The sequence below is a fragment of the Astyanax mexicanus genome, chromosome 15 (assembly GCF_023375975.1).
Source record: "Astyanax mexicanus isolate ESR-SI-001 chromosome 15, AstMex3_surface, whole genome shotgun sequence".
Lineage (NCBI taxonomy): Eukaryota > Metazoa > Chordata > Actinopteri > Characiformes > Acestrorhamphidae > Astyanax > Astyanax mexicanus.
In genome coordinates, this window is record NC_064422.1 from 19,505,001 (window position 1) to 19,522,500 (window position 17,500).

Below are 17,500 nucleotides of genomic sequence, written 5' to 3' on the forward strand. Positions count from 1 at the left end.
CAACTGAGCTATTTCGGCAGCACATAGAAGAAACCTCACGGTGCATCACCTGTCTGTCCATGTTCAGTTAAGCTAGCAAACTACAACAAAAACCTTGCAACAACTTAATGTGTCTTTCTTGGGTGACAAGCTATGTGGAAGGCTATGCTTTGCCTTTGAAAAAGGATAACTTTCTCCCCGTCAGGAAATCTAACCCCGGGCTTCCGCGTGACAGGCGGAGATACTGTCCACTATACTAACGAGGAGCACAGAACGCTTCTGTGTACTCCAAAAAAACGTGATTTACTGAACCACTTGTTTGGCTTCACCACTCTCTGTAAGAGTTTCGTCTTTGAAACAGAGCATTTTCCCTACCACACAGTGACGGTACAGGATCTAGAGTTCTTTTACAAGGCTTCATTTGAGGCAGTGTTCATGAAAAACGATGGATGTATTTCACCACTCTACAGACTCTTTAGGTAGGCGATGTGTTATTTTGCCCTGTTTTCTCAAATTAATTGTATTTTGAAGGAAAACAAGGTTCCACCGAGATTTGAACTCGGATCACTGGATTCAAAGTCCAGAGTGCTAACCATTACACCATGGAACCCACGTCGAAAGCTTAACTTGAAGATTTCTTATAAACTTATCATGTCAAAAGCTGATTAGAAACACAACATCAACAAGCACAAAGAAGACCCTGAGTGGTCTGCCGAAACCCGGAATCGAACCAGGGACCTTTATATCTTCAGTCTAACGCTCTCCCAACTGAGCTATTTCAGCAGCACAAAGAGGAAACCTCACGCTGCATCACCTGTCTGTCCATGTTCAGTTAAGCTAGCCAGCTCCAACAAAATCCTTGCAACAACTTAATGTGTCTTTCTTTTGTGGAAAGCTATGTGGAAGGCTATGCTTTGCCTTTGAAAAAGAATAATTTTCTCCCCGTCGGGGAATCGAACCCCGGTTTTCCGCGTAACAGGCGGAGATACTGTCCACTATACTAACGAGGAGCACAGAACGATACTGTGTACTCCAAAAAACGTGATTTACTGAACCACTTGTTAGGTTTCACCACTCTCTGCAGTGGTTTCGTCTTTGAAACAGAGCATTTTCCTTACCACACAGTGACGGTACAGGATCTAGAGTTCTTTTACAAGGCTTCATTTGAGGCAGTGTTCATGAAAAACGATGGATGTATTTCACCACTCTACAGACTCTTTAGGTAGATGATGTGTTATTTTGCCCTGTTTTCTCAAATTAATTATATTTTGAAGGAAAACAAGGTTCCACCGAGATTTGAACTCGGATCGCTGGATTCAGAGTCCAGAGTGCTAACCATTACACCATGGAACCCACGTAGAAAGCTTACCTTGAAGATTTCTTATAAACTTATCATGTCAATAGCTGATTAGAAACACAACGTCAACAAGCACAAAGAACACCCTCAGTGTTCTGCCGAAACCCGTGATCGAACCAGGGACCTTTAGATCTTCAGTCTAACGCTCTCCCAACTGAGCTATTTCGGCAGCACAAAGAGGAAACCTCACGCTGCATCACCTGTCTGTCCATGTTCAGTTAAGCTAGCAAGCTCCAACAAAATCCTTGCAACAACTTAATGTGTCTTTCTTAGGTGGAATGCTATGTGGAAGGCTATGCTTTGCCTTTGAAAAAGAATAACTTTCTCCCCGTCGGGGAATCGAACCCCGGTCTTCCACGTGACAGGCGGAGATACTGTCCACTATACTAACGAGGAGCACAGAACGATACTGTGTACTCCAAAAAACGTGATTTACTGAACCACTTGTTAGGTTTCACCACTCTCTGCAGTGGTTTCGTCTTTGAAACAGAGCATTTTCCTTCCCACACAGTGACGGTACAGGATCTAGAGTTCTTTTACAAGGCTTCATTTGAGGCAGTGTTCATGAAAAACGATGGATGTATTTCACCACTCTACAGACTCTTTAGGTAGGCGATGTGTTATTTTGCACTGTTTTCTCAAATTAATTGTATTTTGAAGGAAAACAAGGTTCCACCGAGATTTGAACTCGGATCACTGGATTCAAAGTCCAGAGTGCTAACCATTACACCATGGAACCCATGTCGAAACCTTCCCTTGAAGATTTCTTATAAACGTATCATGTCAATAGCTGATTAGAAACGCAACATCAACAAGCACAAAGAAGACCCTCAGTGTTCTGCCGAAACCCGGGATCAAACCAGGGACCTTTAGATCTTCAGTCTAACGCTCTCCCAACTGAGCTATTTCGGCAGCACAAAGAGGACACCTCACGCTGCATCACCTGTCTGTCCATGTTCAGTTAAGCTAGCAAGCTCCAACAAAATCCTTGCAACAACTTAATGTGTCTTTCTTGGGTGGAAAGCTATGTGGAAGGCTATGCTTTGCCTTTGAAAAAGAATAACTTTCTCCCCGTCGGGGAATCGAACCCCGGTATTCCGCGTGACAGGCGGAGATACTGTCCACTATACTAACGAGGAGCACAGAACAACACTGTGTACTCCAAAAAACGTGATTTACTGAACCACTTGTTTGGCTTCACCACTCTCTGCAAGAGTTTCGTCTTTGAAACAGAGCATTTTCCCTACCACACAGTGACGGTACAGGATCTAGAGTTCTTTTACAAGGCTTCATTTGAGGCAGTGTTCATGAAAAACGATGGATGTATTTCACCACTCTACAGACTCTTTAGGTAGGCGATGTGTTATTTTGCCCTGTTTTCTCAAATTAATTGTGTTTTGGAGGAAAACAAGGTTCCACCGAGATTTGAACTCGGATCACTGGATTCAAAGTCCAGAGTGCTAACCATTACACCATGGAACCCACGACAAAAGCATAGCTTGAATATTTCTTATAAACTTATCATGTCAAAAGCTGATTAGAAACACAATGACAACAAGCACAAAAAATACCCCCGGTGTTCTGCCGAAACCCGGGATCGAACCAGGGACCTTTAGATCTTCAGTCTAACGTTCTCCCAACTGAGCTATTTCGGCAGCACACAGAGTAAACCTCACGCTGCATCACCTGTCTGTCCATGTTCGGTTAAGCTAGCAAACTCCAACAAAAACCTTGCAACAACTTAATGTGTCTTTCTTGGGTGACAAGCTATGTGGAAGGCTATGCTTTGCCTTTGAAAAAGCATAACTTTCTCCCCGTCGGGAAATCTAACCCCGGGCTTCCGCGTGACAGGCGGAGATTCTGTCCACTATACTAACGAGGAGCACAGAACGCTTCTGTGTACTCCAAAAAAACGTGATTTACTGAACCACTTGTTTGGCTTCACCACTCTCTGCAAGAGTTTCGTCTTTGAAACAGAGCATTTTCCCTACCACACAGTGACGGTACAGGATCTAGAGTTCTTTTACAAGGCTTCATTTGAGGCAGTGTTCATGAAAAACGATGGATGTATTTCACCACTCTACAGACTCTTTAGGTAGGCGATGTGTTATTTTGCCCTGTTTTCTCAAATTAATTGTGTTTTGAAGGAAAACAAGGTTCCACCGAGATTTGAACTCGGATCACTGGATTCAAAGTCCAGAGTGCTAACCATTACACCATGGAACCCACGACAAAAGCATAGCTTGAATATTTCTTATAAACTTATCATGTCAAAAGCTGATTAGAAACACAATGACAACAAGCACAAAAAATACCCCCGGTGTTCTGCCAAAACCCAGGATCGAACCAGGGACCTTTAGATCTTCAGTCTATCGCTCTCCCAACTGAGCTATTTCGGAAGCACACTGAGGAAACCTCACGCTGCATAACCTGTCTGTCCATGTTCAGTTAAGCTAGCAAACTCCAACAAAAACCTTGCAACAATTTAATGTGTCTTTCTTGGGTGACAAGCTATGTGGAAGGCTATGCTTTGCCTTTGAAAAAGGATAACTTTCTCCTCGTCGGGAAATCTAACCCCGGGCTTCCGCATGACAGGCGGAGATACTGTCCACTATACTAACGAGGAGCACAGAACGATACTGTGTACTCCAAAAAACGTGATTTACTGAACCACTTGTTAGGTTTCACCACTCTCTGCAGTGGTTTCGTCTTTGAAACAGAGCATTTTCCTTCCCACACAGTGACGGTACAGGGTCTAGAGTTCTTTTACAAGGCTTCATTTGAGGCAGTGTTCATGAAAAACGATGGATGTATTTCAACACTCTACAGAATCTTTAGGTAGGCGATGTGTTATTTTGCCCTGTTTTCTCAAATTAATTGTATTTTGAAGGAAAACAAGGTTCCACCGAGATTTGAACTCGGATCGCTGGATTCAGAGTCCAGAGTGCTAACCATTACACCATGGAACCCACGTCGAAAGCTTACCTTGAAGATTTCTTATAAACTTATCATTTCGGCAGCACACAGATGAAACCTCACGGTGCATCACCTGTCTGTCCACAATCAGTTAAGCTACCAAGCTCCAACAAAACCCTTGCAACAACTTAATGTGTCTTTCTTGGGTGGCAAACTATGTGGAAGGCTATGGTTGGCCTTTGAAAAAGGGCAACTTTCTCCCCGTCTGCGAATCGAACCCCGGTGTTCCGCGTGACAGGCGGAGATACTGTCCACTATACTAACGAGAAGCACATACCGATACTGTGTACTCCAAAAACGTGATTTACTGAACCACTTGTTAGGTTTCACCACTCTCTGCAGTGGTTTTGTCTTTGAAACAGAGCATTTTCCTTACCACACAGTGACGGTACAGGATCTAGAGTTCTTTTACAAGGCTTCTGTTGAGGCAGTGTTCATGAAAAATGATGGATGTATTTCACCACTCTACAGACTCTTTAGGTAGACAATGTGTTATTTTGCCCTGTTTTCTCAAATTAATTATATTTTGAAGGAAAACAAGGTTCCACCGAGATTTGAACTCGGATCGCTGGATTCAGAGTCCAGAGTGCTAACCATTACACCATGGAACCCACATCAAAAGCTTAGCTTGAATACTTCTTATAAACTTATCATGTCAAAAGCTGATTAGAAACACAACATCAACAAGCACAAAGAACACCCTCAGTGTTCTGCCGAAACCCGGGATTGAACCAGGGACCTTTAGATCTTCAGTCTAACGCTCTCCCAACTGAGCTATTTCGGCAGCACAAAGAGGAAACCTCACGCTGCATCACCTGTCTGTCCATGTTCAGTTAAGCTAGCAAGCTCCAACAAAATCCTTGCAACAACTTAATGTGTCTTTCTTGGGTGGAATGCTATGTGGAAGGCTATGCTTTGCCTTTGAAAAAGAATAACTTTCTCCCCGTCGGGGAACCGAACCCCGGTCTTCCGCGTGACAGGCGGAGATACTGTCCACTATACTAACGAGGAGCACAGAACAATACTGTGTACTCCAAAAAACGTGATTTACTGAACCACTTGTTAGGTTTCACCACTCTCTGCAGTGGTTTCGTCTTTGAAACAGAGCATTTTCCTTCCCACACAGTGACGGTACAGGATCTAGAGTTCTTTTACAAGGCTTCATTTGAGGCAGTGTTCATGAAAAACGATGGATGTATTTCACCACTCTACAGACTCTTTAGGTAGGCGATGTGTTATTTTGCCCTGTTTTCTCAAATTAATTGTATTTTGAAGGAAAACAAGGTTCCACCTAGATTTGAACTCGGATCGCTGGATTTAGAGTCCAGAGTGCTAACCATTACACCATGGAACCCACATCAAAAGCTTATCTTGAAGATTTCTTATAAACTTATCATGTCAAAAGCTGATTAGAAACACAACGTCAACAAGCACAAAGAACACCCTCAGTGTTCTGCCGAAACCCGGGATCGAACCAGGGACCTTTAGATCTTCAGTCTAACACTCTCCCAAATGAGCTATTTCGGCAGCACACAGAGTAAACCTCACGCTGCATCACCTGTCTGTCCATGTTCAGTTAAGCTAGCAAGCTCCAACAAAATCCTTGCAACAACTTAATGTGTCTTTCTTGGGTGGAAAGCTATGTGGAAGGCTATGCTTTGCCTTTGAAAAAGAATAACTTTCTCCCCGTCGGGGAATCGAACCCCGGTCTTCCGCGTGACAGGCGGAGATACTGTCCACTATACTAACGAGGAGCACAGAACGATACTGTGTACTCCAAAAAACGTGATTTACTGAACCACTTGTTAGGTTTCACCACTCTCTGCAGTGGTTTCGTCTTTGAAACAGAGCATTTTCCTTCCCACACAGTGACGGTACAGGATCTAGAGTTCTTTTACAAGGCTTCATTTGAGGCAGTGTTCATGAAAAACGATGGATGTATTTCACCACTCTACAGACTCTTTAGGTAGGCGATGTGTTATTTTGCCCTGTTTTCTCAAATTAATTGTATTTTGAAGGAAAACAAGGTTCCACCTAGATTTGAACTCGGATCGCTGGATTTATAGTCCAGAGTGCTAACCACTACACCATGGAACCCACATCAAAAGCTTATCTTGAAGATTTCTTATAAACTTATCATGTCAAAAGCTGATTAGAAACACAACGTCAACAAGCACAAAGAACACCCTCAGTGTTCTGCCGAAACCCGGGATCGAACCAGGGACCTTTAGATCTTCAGTCTAACGCTCTCCCAACTGAGCTATTTCGGCAGCACACAGAGTAAACCTCACGCTGCATCACCTGTCTGTCCATGTTCAGTTAAGCTAGCAAGCTCCAACAAAATCCTTGCAACAACTTAATGTGTCTTTCTTGGGTGGAAAGCTATGTGGAAGGCTATGCTTTGCCTTTGAAAAAGAATAACTTTCTCCCCGTCGGGGAATCGAACCCCGGTCTTCCGCGTGACAGGCGGAGATACTGTCCACTATACTAACGAGGAGCACAGAACGATACTGTGTACTCCAAAAAACGTGATTTACTGAACCACTTGTTAGGTTTCACCACTCTCTGCAGTGGTTTCGTCTTTGAAACAGAGCATTTTCCTTCCCACACAGTGACGGTACAGGATCTAGAGTTCTTTTACAAGGCTTCATTTGAGGCAGTGTTCATGAAAAACGATGGATGTATTTCACCACTCTACAGACTCTTTAGGTAGGCGATGTGTTATTTTGCCCTGTTTTCTCAAATTAATTGTATTTTGAAGGAAAACAAGGTTCCACCGAGATTTGAACTCGGATCACTGGATTCAAAGTCCAGAGTGCTAACCATTACACCATGGAACCCACGTCGAAAGCTTAGCTTGAAGATTTCTTATAAACTTATCATGTCAAAAGCTGATTAGAAACACAACATCAACAAGCACAAAGAAGACCCTCAGTGTTCTGCCGAAACCCGGGATCAAACCAGGGACCTTTAGATCTTCAGTCTAACGCTCTCCCAACTGAGCTATTTCGGCAGCACAAAGAGGACACCTCACGTTGCATCACCTGTCTGTCCATGTTCAGTTAAGCTACCAAGCTCCAACAAAAACCTTGCAACAACTTAATGTGTCTTTCTTGGTTGACAAGCTATGTGGAAGGCTATGCTTTGCCTTTGAAAAAGGATAACTTTCTCCCCGTTGGGAAATCTAACCCCGGGCTTCCGCGTGACAGGCGGAGATTCTGTCCACTATACTAACGAGGAGCACAGAATGCTTCTGTGTACTCCAAAAAAACGTGATTTACTGAACCACTTGTTTGGCTTCACCACTCTCTGCAAGAGTTTCGTCTTTGAAACAGAGCATTTTCCCTACCACACAGTGACGGTACAGGATCTAGAGTTCTTTTACAAGGCTTCATTTGAGGCAGTGTTCATGAAAAACGATGGATGTATTTCAACACTCTACAGAATCTTTAGGTAGGCGATGTGTTATTTTGCCCTGTTTTCTCAAATTAATTGTATTTTGAAGGAAAACAAGGTTCCACCGAGATTTGAACTCGGATCGCTGGATTCAGAGTCCAGAGTGCTAACCATTACACCATGGAACCCACGTCAAAAGCGTACCTTGAAGATTTCTTATAAACTTATCATGTCAATAGCTGATTAGAAACACAACGTCAACAAGCACAAAGAACACCCTCAGTGTTCTGCCGAAACCCGGGACCGAACCAGGGACCTTTAGATCTTCAGTCTAACGCTCTCCCAACTGAGCTATTTCGGCAGCACAAAGAGGAAACCTCACGCTGCATCACCTGTCTGTCCATGTTCAGTTAAGCTAGCAAGCTCCAACAAAATCCTTGCAACAACTTAATGTGTCTTTCTTGGGTGGAAAGCTATGTGGAAGGCTATGCTTTGCCTTTGAAAAAGAATAACTTTCTCCCCGTCGGGGAATCGAACCCCGGTCTTCCGCGTGACAGGCGGAGATACTGTCCACTATACTAACGAGGAGCACAGAACGATACTGTGTACTCCAAAAAACGTGATTTACTGAACCACTTGTTAGGTTTCACCACTCTCTGCAGTGGTTTCGTCTTTGAAACAGAGCATTTTCCTTACCACACAGTGACGGTACAGGATCTAGAGTTCTTTTACAAGGCTTCATTTGAGGCAGTGTTCATGAAAAACGATGGATGTATTTCACCACTCTACAGACTCTTTAGGTAGGCGATGTGTTATTTTGCCCTGTTTTCTCAAATTAATTGTATTTTGAAGGAAAACAAGGTTCCACCAAGATTTGAACTCAGATCGCTGGATTCAGAGTTCAGAATGCTAACCATTACACCATGGAACCCACATCGAAAGCTTACCTTGAAGATTTCTCATAAACTTATCATGTCAATAGCTGATTAGAAACACAACGTCAACAAGCACAAAGAACACCCTCAGTGTTCTGCCGAAACCCAGGATCGAACCAGGCACCTTTAGATCTTCAGTCTAACGCTCTCCCAACTGAGCTATTTCGGCAGCACAAAGAGAAAACCTCACGCTGCATCACCTGTCTGTCCATGTTCAGTTAAGCTAGCATGCTCCAACAAAATCCTTGCAACAACTTAATGTGTCTTTCTTGGGTGGAAAGCTATGTGGAAGGCTATGCTTTGCCTTTGAAAAAGAATAACTTTCTCCCCGTCTGGGAATCGAACCATGGTGTTCCGCGTGACAGGCGGAGATACTGTCCACTATACTAACGAGAAGCACAGACCGATACTGTGTACTCCAAAAAATGTGATTTACTGAACCACTTGTTAGGTTTCACCACTCTCTGCAGTGGTTTCGTCTTTGAAACAGAGCATTTTCCTTACCACACAGTGACGGTACAGGATCTAGAGTTCTTTTACAAGGCTTCTGTTGAGGCAGTGTTCATGAAAAACGATGGATGTATTTCACCACTCTACAGACTCTTTAGGCAGGCGATGTGTTATTTTGCCCTGTTTTCTCAAATTGATTATATTTTGAAGGAAAACAAGGTTCCACCGAGATTTGATCTCTGATCACTGGATTCAAAGTCCAGAGTGCTAAACATTACACCATGGAACCCACGTCGAAAGCTTACCTTGAAGATTTCTTATAAACTTATCATGTCAATAGCTGATTAGAAACACAACATCAACAAGCACAAAGAAGACCCTCAGTGTTCTGCCGAAACCCGGGATCGAACCAGGGACCTTTAGATCTTCAGTCTAACGCTCTCCCAACTGAGCTATTTGGGCAGCACACAGAGGAAACCTCACGCTGCATCACCTGTCTGTCCATGTTCAGTTAAGCTAGCAAACTCCAACAAAAACCTTGCAACAACTTAATGTGTCTTTCTTGGGTGACAAGCTATGTGGAAGGCTATGCTTTGCCTTTGAAAAAGGATAACTTTCTCCCCATCGGGGAATCGAACCTCGGTCTTCCGCGTGACAGGCGGAGATACTGTCCACTATACTATTGAGGAGCACAGAACGATACTGTGTACTCCAAAAAACGTGATTTACTGAACCACTTGTTAGGTTTCACCACTCTCTGCAGTGGTTTCGTCTTTGAAACAGAGCATTTTCCTTCCCACACAGTGACGGTACAGGATCTAGAGTTCTTTTACAAGGCTTCATTTGAGGCAGTGTTCATGAAAATCGATGGATGTATTTCAACACTCTACAGAATCTTTAGGTAGGCGATGTGTTATTTTGCCCTGTTTTCTCAAATTAATTGTATTTTGAAGGAAAACAAGGTTCCACCGAGATTTGAACTCGGATTGCTGGACTCAGAGTCCAGAGTGCTAACCATTACACCATGGAACCCACGTCGAAAGCTTACCTTGAAGATTTCTTATAAACTTATCATGTCAATAGCTGATTAGAAACGCAACATCAACAAGCACAAAGAAGACCCTCATTGTTCTGCCGAAACCCGGGATCGAACCAGGGACCTTTAGATCTTCAGTCTAACGCTCTCCCAACTGAGCTATTTCGGCAGCACACAGAGAAAACCTCACGCTGCATCACCTGTCTGTCCATGTTCAGTTAAACTAGCAAACTCCAACAAAAACCTTGCAACAACTTAATGTGTCTTTCTTGGGTGACAAGCTATGTGGAAGGCTATGCTTTGCCTTTGAAAAAGGATAACTTTCTCCTCGTCGGGAAATCTAACCCCGGGCTTCCGCGTGACAGGTGGAGAATCTGTCCACTATACTAACAAGGAGCACAGAACTATACTGTGTACTCCAAAAAACGTGATTTACTGAACCACTTGTTTGGCTTCACCACTCTCTGCAAGAGTTTCGTCTTTGAAACAGAGCATTTTCCTTACCACACAGTAACGGTACAGGATCTAGAGTTCTTTTACAAGGCTTCATTTGAGGCAGTGTACATGAAAAACGATGGATGTATTTCACCACTCTACAGACTCTTTAGGTAGACGATGTGTTATTTTGCCCTGTTTTCTCAAATTAATTATATTTTGAAGGAAAACAAGGTTCCACCGAGATTTGAACTCAGATTGCTGGATTCAGAGTCCAGAGTGCTAACCATTACACCATGGAACCCACGACAAAAGCATATCTTGAAGATTTCTTATAAACTTATCATGTCAAAAGCTGATTAGAAACACAATGACAACAAGCACAAAAAACACCCCCGGTGTTCTGCCGAAACCCGGGATCGAACCAGGGACCTTTAGATCTTCAGTCTAACGCTCTCCCAACTGAGCTATTTCGGCAGCACACAGAGGAAACCTTACGCTGCATCACCTGTCTGTCCATGTTCAGTTAAGCTAGCAAATTCAACAAAAACCTTGCAACAACTTAATGTGTCTTTCTTGGGTGGAAAGCTATGTGGAAGGCTATGCATTGCCTTTGAAAAAGAGTAACTTTCTCCCCGTCAGGGAATCGAACCCCGGTCTTTCGCGTGACAGGCGGAGATACTGTCCACTATACTAACGAGGAGCACAGAAAGATACTGTGTACTCCAAAAATGTGATTTATTGAACCACTTGTTAGGTTTCACCACTCTCTGCAGTGGTTTCGTCTTTGAAACAGAGCATTTTCCCTACCACACAGTGACGGTACAGGATCTAGAGTTCTTTTACAAGGCTTCATTTGAGGCAGTGTTCATGAAAAACGATGGATGTATTTCACCACTCTACAGACTCTTTAGGTAGGCGATGTGTAATTTTGCCCTGTTTTCTCAAATTAATTGTATTTTGAAGGAAAACAAGGTTCCACCGAGATTTGAACTCGGATCGCTGGATTCAGAGTCCAGAGTGCTAACCATTACACCATGGAACCCACGTCGAAAGCTTACCTTGAAGATTTCTTATAAACTTATCATGTCAATAGCTGATTAGAAACACAACGTCAACAAGCACAAAGAACACCCTCAGTGTTCTGCCGAAACCCGGGATCGAACCAGGGACCTTTAGATCTTCAGTCTAACGCTCTCCCAACTGAGCTATTTTTGCAGCACACAGAGGAAACCTTACGCTGCATCACCTGTCTGTCCATGTTCAGTTAAGCTAGCAAACTCCAACAAAAACCTTGCAACAACTTAACGTGTCTTTCTTGGTTGACAAGCTATGTGGAAGGCTATGCTTTGCCTTTGAAAAAGGATAACTTTCTCCCCGTTGGGAAATCTAACCCCGGGCTTCCGCGTGACAGGCGGAGATTCTGTCCACTATACTAACGAGGAGCACAGAATGCTTCTGTGTACTCCAAAAAAACGTGATTTACTGAACCACTTGTTTGGCTTCACCACTCTCTGCAAGAGTTTCGTCTTTGAAACAGAGCATTTTCCCTACCACACAGTGACGGTACAGGATCTAGAGTTCTTTTACAAGGCTTCATTTGAGGCAGTGTTCATGAAAAACGATGGATGTATTTCAACACTCTACAGAATCTTTAGGTAGGCAATGTGTTATTTTGCCCTGTTTTCTCAAATTAATTGTATTTTGAAGGAAAACAAGGTTCCACCGAGATTTGAACTCGGATCGCTGGATTCAGAGTCCAGAGTGCTAACCATTACACCATGGAACCCACGTCGAAAGCTTACCTTGAAGATTTCTTATAAACTTATCATGTCAATAGCTGATTAGAAACACAACATCAACAAGCACAAAGAACACCCTCAGTGTTCTGCCGAAACCCGGGACCGAACCAGGGACCTTTAGATCTTCAGTCTAACGCTCTCCCAACTGAGCTATTTCGGCAGCACAAAGAGGAAACCTCACGCTGCATCACCTGTCAGTTATGTTCAGTTAAGCTAGCAAGCTCCAACAACATCCTTGCAACAACTTAATGTGTCTTTCTTTGGTGGAAAGCTATGTGGAAGGCTATGCTTTGCCTTTGAAAAAGAATAACTTTCTCCCCGTCGGGGAATCGAACCCCGGTCTTCCGCGTGACAGGCGGAGACACTGTCCACTATACTAACGAGGAGCACAGAACGATATTGTGTACTCCAAAAAACGTGATTTACTGAACCACTTGTTAGGTTTCACCACTCTCTGCAGTGGTTTCGTCTTTGAAACAGAGCATTTTCCCTACCACACAGTGACGGTACAGGATCTAGAGTTCTTTTACAAGGCTTCATTTGAGGCAGTGTTCATGAAAAACGATGGATGTATTTCAACACTCTACAGAATCTTTAGGTAGGCGATGTGTTATTTTGCCCTGTTTTCTCAAATTAATTGTATTTTGAAGGAAAACAAGGTTCCACCGAGATTTGAACTCGGATCGCTGGATTCAGAGTCCAGAGTGCTAACCATTACACCATGGAACCCACGTCAAAAGCGTACCTTGAAGATTTCTTGAAAACTTATCATGTCAATAGCTGATTAGAAACACAACGTCAACAAGCACAAAGAACACCCTCAGTGTTCTGCCGAAACCCGGGATCGAACCAGGGACCTTTAGATCTTCAGTCTAACGCTCTCCCAACTGAGCTATTTCGGCAGCACACAGTGGAAACCTCACGGTGCATCTCCTGTATGTCCACAATCAGTTAAGCTACCAAGCTCCAACAAAATCCTTGCAACAACTTAATGTGTCTTTCTTGGGTGGAAAGCTATGTGGAAGGCTATGCTTTGCCTTTGAAAAAGAATAACTTTCTCCCCGTCGGGGAATCGAACCCCGGTCTTCCGCGTGACAGGCGGAGATACTGTCCACTATACTAACGAGGAGCACAGAACGATACTGTGTACTCCAAAAAACGTGATTTACTGAACCACTTGTTAGGTTTCACCACTCTCTTTTCCTTACCACACAGTGATGGTACAGGATCTAGAGTTCTTTTACAAGGCTTCATTTGAGGCAGTGTTCATGAAAAACAATGGATGTATTTCACCACTCTACAGAATCTTTAGGTAGGCAATGTGTTATTTTGCCCTGTTTTCTCAAATTAATTGTATTTTGAAGGAAAGCAAGGTTCCACCGAGACTTGAACTCGGATCGCTGGATTCAGAGTCCAGAGTGCTAACCATTACACCATGGAACCCACGTCGAAAGCTTACCTTGAAGATTTCTTATAAATTTATCATGTCAATAGCTTATTAGAAACACAACGTCAACAAGCACAAAGAAGACCCTCAGTGTTCTGCCGAAACCCGGTATCGAACCAGGGACCTTTAAATCTTCAGGCTAACGCTCTCCCAACTGAGCTATTTCGGCAGCACAAAGAGGAAGCCTCACGCTGCATCACCTGTCTGTCCACGATCAGTTAAGCTAGCAAGCTCCAACAAAATCCTTGCAACAACTTAATGTGTCTTTCTTGGGTGGAAAGCTATGTGGAAGGCTATGCTTTGCCTTTGAAAAAGAATAACTTTCTCCCCGTCAGGGAATCGAACCCCTGTCTTCCGCGTGACAGGCGGAGATACTGTCCACTATACTAAAGAGAAGCACAGACCGATACTGTGTACTCCAAAAAACATGATTTACTGAACCACTTGTTAGGTTTCACCACTCTCTGCAGTGGTTTCGTCTTTGAAACAGAGCATTTTCCTTACCACACAGTGACGGTACAGGATCTAGAGTTCTTTTACAAGGCTTCATTTGAGGCAGTGTTCATGAAAAACGATGGATGTATTTCACCACTCTACAGACTCTTTAGGTAGGCAATGTGTTATTTTGCCCTGTTTTCTCAAATTAATTGTATTTTGAAGGAAAACAAGGTTCCACCGAGATTTGAACTCGGATCGCTGGATTCAGAGTCCAGAGTGCTAACCATTACACCATGGAATCCACTTCGAAAGCTTACCTTGAAGATTTCTTATAAACTTATCATGTCAATAGCTGATTAGAAACACACCGTCAACAAGCACAAAGAACACCCTCAGTGTTCTGCCGAAACCCGGGATCGAACCAGGGACCTTTAGATCTTCAGTCTAACGCTCTCCCAACTGAGCTATTTCGGCAGCACACAGAGAAAACCTCACGGTGCATCACCTGTCTGTCCACGATCAGTTAAGCTAGCAAACTCCAACAAAAACCTTGCAACAACTTAACGTGTCTTTCTTGGTTGACAAGCTATGTGGAAGGCTATGCTTTGCCTTTGAAAAAGGATAATTTTCTCCCCGTTGGGAAATCTAACCCCGGGCTTCCGCGTGACAGGCGGAGATTCTGTCCACTATACTAACGAGGAGCACAGAATGCTTCTGTGTACTCCAAAAAAACGTGATTTACTGAACCACTTGTTTGGCTTCACCACTCTCTGCAAGAGTTTCGTCTTTGAAACAGAGCATTTTCCCTACCACACAGTGACGGTACAGGATCTAGAGTTCTTTTACAAGGCTTCATTTGAGGCAGTGTTCATGAAAAACGATGGATGTATTTCAACACTCTACAGAATCTTTAGGTAGGCAATGTGTTATTTTGCCCTGTTTTCTCAAATTAATTGTATTTTGAAGGAAAACAAGGTTCCACCGAGATTTGAACTCGGATCGCTGGATTCAGAGTCCAGAGTGCTAACCATTACACCATGGAACCCACGTCGAAAGCTTACCTTGAAGATTTCTTATAAACTTATCATGTCAATAGCTGATTAGAAACACAACGTCAACAAGCACAAAGAACACCCTCAGTGTTCTGCCGAAACCCAGGACCGAACCAGGGACCTTTAGATCTTCAGTCTAACGCTCTCCCAACTGAGCTATTTCGGCAGCACAAAGAGGAAACCTCACGCTGCATCACCTGTCTGTCCATGTTCAGTTAAGCTAGCAAGCTCCAACAAAATCCTTGCAACAACTTAATGTGTCTTTCTTGGGTGGAAAGCTATGTGGAAGGCTATGCTTTGCCTTTGAAAAAGAATAACTTTCTCCCCGTCGGGGAATCGAACCCCGGTCTTCCGCGTGACAGGCGGAGATACTGTCCACTATACTAACGAGGAGCACAGAACGATACTGTGTACTCCAAAAAACGTGATTTACTGAACCACTTGTTAGGTTTCACCACTCTCTGCAGTGGTTTCGTCTTTGAAACAGAGCATTTTCCTTACCACACAGTGACGGTACAGGATCTAGAGTTCTTTTACAAGGCTTCATTTGAGGCAGTGTTCATGAAAAACGATGGATGTATTTCACCACTCTACAGACTCTTTAGGTAGGCGATGTGTTATTTTGCCCTGTTTTCTCAAATTAATTGTATTTTGAAGGAAAACAAGGTTCCACCAAGATTTGAACTCAGATCGCTGGATTCAGAGTTCAGAATGCTAACCATTACACCATGGAACCCACATCGAAAGCTTACCTTGAAGATTTCTCATAAACTTATCATGTCAATAGCTGATTAGAAACACAACGTCAACAAGCACAAAGAACACCCTCAGTGTTCTGCCGAAACCCAGGATCGAACCAGGCACCTTTAGATCTTCAGTCTAACGCTCTCCCAACTGAGCTATTTCGGCAGCACAAAGAGAAAACCTCACGCTGCATCACCTGTCTGTCCATGTTCAGTTAAGCTAGCATGCTCCAACAAAATCCTTGCAACAACTTAATGTGTCTTTCTTGGGTGGAAAGCTATGTGGAAGGCTATGCTTTGCCTTTGAAAAAGAATAACTTTCTCCCCGTCTGGGAATCGAACCATGGTGTTCCGCGTGACAGGCGGAGATACTGTCCACTATACTAACGAGAAGCACAGACCGATACCGTGTACTCCAAAAAATGTGATTTACTGAATCACTTGTTAGGTTTCACCACTCTCTGCAGTGGTTTCGTCTTTGAAACAGAGCATTTTCCTTACCACACAGTGACGGTACAGGATCTAGAGTTCTTTTACAAGGCTTCTGTTGAGGCAGTGTTCATGAAAAACGATGGATGTATTTCACCACTCTACAGACTCTTTAGGTAGACGATGTGTTATTTTGCCCTGTTTTCTCAAATTGATTATATTTTGAAGGAAAACAAGGTTCCACCGAGATTTGAACTCTGATCACTGGATTCAAAGTCCAGAGTGCTAAACATTACACCATGGAACCCACGTCGAAAGCTTACCTTGAAGATTTCTTATAAACTTATCATGTCAATAGCTGATTAGAAACACAACATCAACAAGCACAAAGAAGACCCTCAGTGTTCTGCCGAAACCCGGGATCGAACCAGGGACCTTTAGATCTTCAGTCTAACGCTCTCCCAACTGAGCTATTTCGGCAGCACACAGAGGAAACCTCACGGTGCATCACCTGTCTGTCCACAATTAGTTAAGCTACCAAGCTCCAACAAAATCCTTGCAACAACTTAATGTGTCTTTCTTGGGTGGCAAACTATGTGGAAGGCTATGGTTGGCCTTTGAAAAAGGGCAACTTTCTCCCCGTCTGGGAATCGAACCCCGGTGTTCCGCGTGACAGGCGGAGATACTGTCCACTATACTAACGAGAAGCACAGACCGATACTGTGTACTCCAAAAAACGTGATTTACTGAACCACTTGTTAGGTTTCACCACTCTCTGCAGTGGTTTCGTCTTTGAAACAGAGCATTTTCCTTACCACACAGTGACGGTACAGGATCTAGAGTTCTTTTACAAGGCTTCTGTTGAGGCAGTGTTCATGAAAAATGATGGATGTATTTCACCACTCTACAGACTCTTTAGGTAGACGATGTGTTATTTTGCCCTGTTTTCTCAAATTAATTATATTTTGAAGGAAAACAAGGTTCCACCGAGATTTGAACTCGGATCGCTGGATTGAGAGTCCAGA

At 43.4% G+C, this 17,500-nt stretch overlaps 30 non-coding genes across 30 annotated transcripts in view; all 30 read right to left on the reverse strand.

Annotated features, from left to right (window-relative positions):
* Positions 1-18, reverse strand: part of trnaf-gaa (transfer RNA phenylalanine (anticodon GAA)) — a 73-nt gene extending 55 nt beyond the window's left edge. The window contains exon 1 of the tRNA in view: positions 1-18. This exon is cut by the window's left edge and continues 55 nt beyond it. This is a non-coding gene — a tRNA (tRNA-Phe).
* A 499-nt stretch (positions 19-517) lies between these two features.
* Positions 518-589, reverse strand: trnaq-uug (transfer RNA glutamine (anticodon UUG)). Its single transcript has one exon. It is a non-coding gene; the product is annotated as a tRNA-Gln (tRNA).
* Positions 590-1,260: 671 nt separating this feature from the next.
* Positions 1,261-1,332, reverse strand: trnaq-cug (transfer RNA glutamine (anticodon CUG)). The gene has a single exon. It is a non-coding gene; the product is annotated as a tRNA-Gln (tRNA).
* A 671-nt stretch (positions 1,333-2,003) lies between these two features.
* Positions 2,004-2,075, reverse strand: trnaq-uug (transfer RNA glutamine (anticodon UUG)). The gene has a single exon. It is a non-coding gene; the product is annotated as a tRNA-Gln (tRNA).
* A 100-nt stretch (positions 2,076-2,175) lies between these two features.
* Positions 2,176-2,248, reverse strand: trnaf-gaa (transfer RNA phenylalanine (anticodon GAA)). Its single transcript has one exon. It is a non-coding gene; the product is annotated as a tRNA-Phe (tRNA).
* Positions 2,249-2,746: 498 nt separating this feature from the next.
* On the reverse strand, positions 2,747-2,818 carry trnaq-uug (transfer RNA glutamine (anticodon UUG)). Its single transcript has one exon. It is a non-coding gene; the product is annotated as a tRNA-Gln (tRNA).
* A 100-nt stretch (positions 2,819-2,918) lies between these two features.
* trnaf-gaa (transfer RNA phenylalanine (anticodon GAA)) lies at positions 2,919-2,991 on the reverse strand. Its single transcript has one exon. It is a non-coding gene; the product is annotated as a tRNA-Phe (tRNA).
* A 499-nt stretch (positions 2,992-3,490) lies between these two features.
* Positions 3,491-3,562, reverse strand: trnaq-uug (transfer RNA glutamine (anticodon UUG)). Its single transcript has one exon. It is a non-coding gene; the product is annotated as a tRNA-Gln (tRNA).
* A 671-nt stretch (positions 3,563-4,233) lies between these two features.
* On the reverse strand, positions 4,234-4,305 carry trnaq-cug (transfer RNA glutamine (anticodon CUG)). Its single transcript has one exon. It is a non-coding gene; the product is annotated as a tRNA-Gln (tRNA).
* Positions 4,306-4,851: 546 nt separating this feature from the next.
* On the reverse strand, positions 4,852-4,923 carry trnaq-cug (transfer RNA glutamine (anticodon CUG)). The gene has a single exon. It is a non-coding gene; the product is annotated as a tRNA-Gln (tRNA).
* A 100-nt stretch (positions 4,924-5,023) lies between these two features.
* On the reverse strand, positions 5,024-5,096 carry trnaf-gaa (transfer RNA phenylalanine (anticodon GAA)). Its single transcript has one exon. It is a non-coding gene; the product is annotated as a tRNA-Phe (tRNA).
* Positions 5,097-6,337: 1,241 nt separating this feature from the next.
* Positions 6,338-6,409, reverse strand: trnay-aua (transfer RNA tyrosine (anticodon AUA)). The gene has a single exon. It is a non-coding gene; the product is annotated as a tRNA-Tyr (tRNA).
* A 100-nt stretch (positions 6,410-6,509) lies between these two features.
* Positions 6,510-6,582, reverse strand: trnaf-gaa (transfer RNA phenylalanine (anticodon GAA)). The gene has a single exon. It is a non-coding gene; the product is annotated as a tRNA-Phe (tRNA).
* Positions 6,583-7,080: 498 nt separating this feature from the next.
* trnaq-uug (transfer RNA glutamine (anticodon UUG)) lies at positions 7,081-7,152 on the reverse strand. The gene has a single exon. It is a non-coding gene; the product is annotated as a tRNA-Gln (tRNA).
* A 100-nt stretch (positions 7,153-7,252) lies between these two features.
* Positions 7,253-7,325, reverse strand: trnaf-gaa (transfer RNA phenylalanine (anticodon GAA)). The gene has a single exon. It is a non-coding gene; the product is annotated as a tRNA-Phe (tRNA).
* Positions 7,326-7,824: 499 nt separating this feature from the next.
* On the reverse strand, positions 7,825-7,896 carry trnaq-cug (transfer RNA glutamine (anticodon CUG)). Its single transcript has one exon. It is a non-coding gene; the product is annotated as a tRNA-Gln (tRNA).
* A 2,329-nt stretch (positions 7,897-10,225) lies between these two features.
* On the reverse strand, positions 10,226-10,298 carry trnaf-gaa (transfer RNA phenylalanine (anticodon GAA)). The gene has a single exon. It is a non-coding gene; the product is annotated as a tRNA-Phe (tRNA).
* A 498-nt stretch (positions 10,299-10,796) lies between these two features.
* Positions 10,797-10,868, reverse strand: trnaq-cug (transfer RNA glutamine (anticodon CUG)). Its single transcript has one exon. It is a non-coding gene; the product is annotated as a tRNA-Gln (tRNA).
* Positions 10,869-10,968: 100 nt separating this feature from the next.
* trnaf-gaa (transfer RNA phenylalanine (anticodon GAA)) lies at positions 10,969-11,041 on the reverse strand. The gene has a single exon. It is a non-coding gene; the product is annotated as a tRNA-Phe (tRNA).
* A 496-nt stretch (positions 11,042-11,537) lies between these two features.
* On the reverse strand, positions 11,538-11,609 carry trnaq-cug (transfer RNA glutamine (anticodon CUG)). Its single transcript has one exon. It is a non-coding gene; the product is annotated as a tRNA-Gln (tRNA).
* A 672-nt stretch (positions 11,610-12,281) lies between these two features.
* On the reverse strand, positions 12,282-12,353 carry trnaq-cug (transfer RNA glutamine (anticodon CUG)). Its single transcript has one exon. It is a non-coding gene; the product is annotated as a tRNA-Gln (tRNA).
* A 670-nt stretch (positions 12,354-13,023) lies between these two features.
* Positions 13,024-13,095, reverse strand: trnaq-cug (transfer RNA glutamine (anticodon CUG)). The gene has a single exon. It is a non-coding gene; the product is annotated as a tRNA-Gln (tRNA).
* A 100-nt stretch (positions 13,096-13,195) lies between these two features.
* trnaf-gaa (transfer RNA phenylalanine (anticodon GAA)) lies at positions 13,196-13,268 on the reverse strand. Its single transcript has one exon. It is a non-coding gene; the product is annotated as a tRNA-Phe (tRNA).
* A 469-nt stretch (positions 13,269-13,737) lies between these two features.
* trnaq-cug (transfer RNA glutamine (anticodon CUG)) lies at positions 13,738-13,809 on the reverse strand. The gene has a single exon. It is a non-coding gene; the product is annotated as a tRNA-Gln (tRNA).
* Positions 13,810-14,480: 671 nt separating this feature from the next.
* On the reverse strand, positions 14,481-14,553 carry trnaq-cug (transfer RNA glutamine (anticodon CUG)). The gene has a single exon. It is a non-coding gene; the product is annotated as a tRNA-Gln (tRNA).
* Positions 14,554-14,652: 99 nt separating this feature from the next.
* Positions 14,653-14,725, reverse strand: trnaf-gaa (transfer RNA phenylalanine (anticodon GAA)). The gene has a single exon. It is a non-coding gene; the product is annotated as a tRNA-Phe (tRNA).
* A 499-nt stretch (positions 14,726-15,224) lies between these two features.
* Positions 15,225-15,296, reverse strand: trnaq-cug (transfer RNA glutamine (anticodon CUG)). Its single transcript has one exon. It is a non-coding gene; the product is annotated as a tRNA-Gln (tRNA).
* Positions 15,297-16,710: 1,414 nt separating this feature from the next.
* On the reverse strand, positions 16,711-16,782 carry trnaq-uug (transfer RNA glutamine (anticodon UUG)). Its single transcript has one exon. It is a non-coding gene; the product is annotated as a tRNA-Gln (tRNA).
* Positions 16,783-16,882: 100 nt separating this feature from the next.
* On the reverse strand, positions 16,883-16,955 carry trnaf-gaa (transfer RNA phenylalanine (anticodon GAA)). Its single transcript has one exon. It is a non-coding gene; the product is annotated as a tRNA-Phe (tRNA).
* Positions 16,956-17,453: 498 nt separating this feature from the next.
* Positions 17,454-17,500, reverse strand: part of trnae-cuc (transfer RNA glutamic acid (anticodon CUC)) — a 72-nt gene continuing 25 nt past the window's right edge. Inside the window, exon 1 of the tRNA in view lies at positions 17,454-17,500. This exon is cut by the window's right edge and continues 25 nt beyond it. This is a non-coding gene — a tRNA (tRNA-Glu).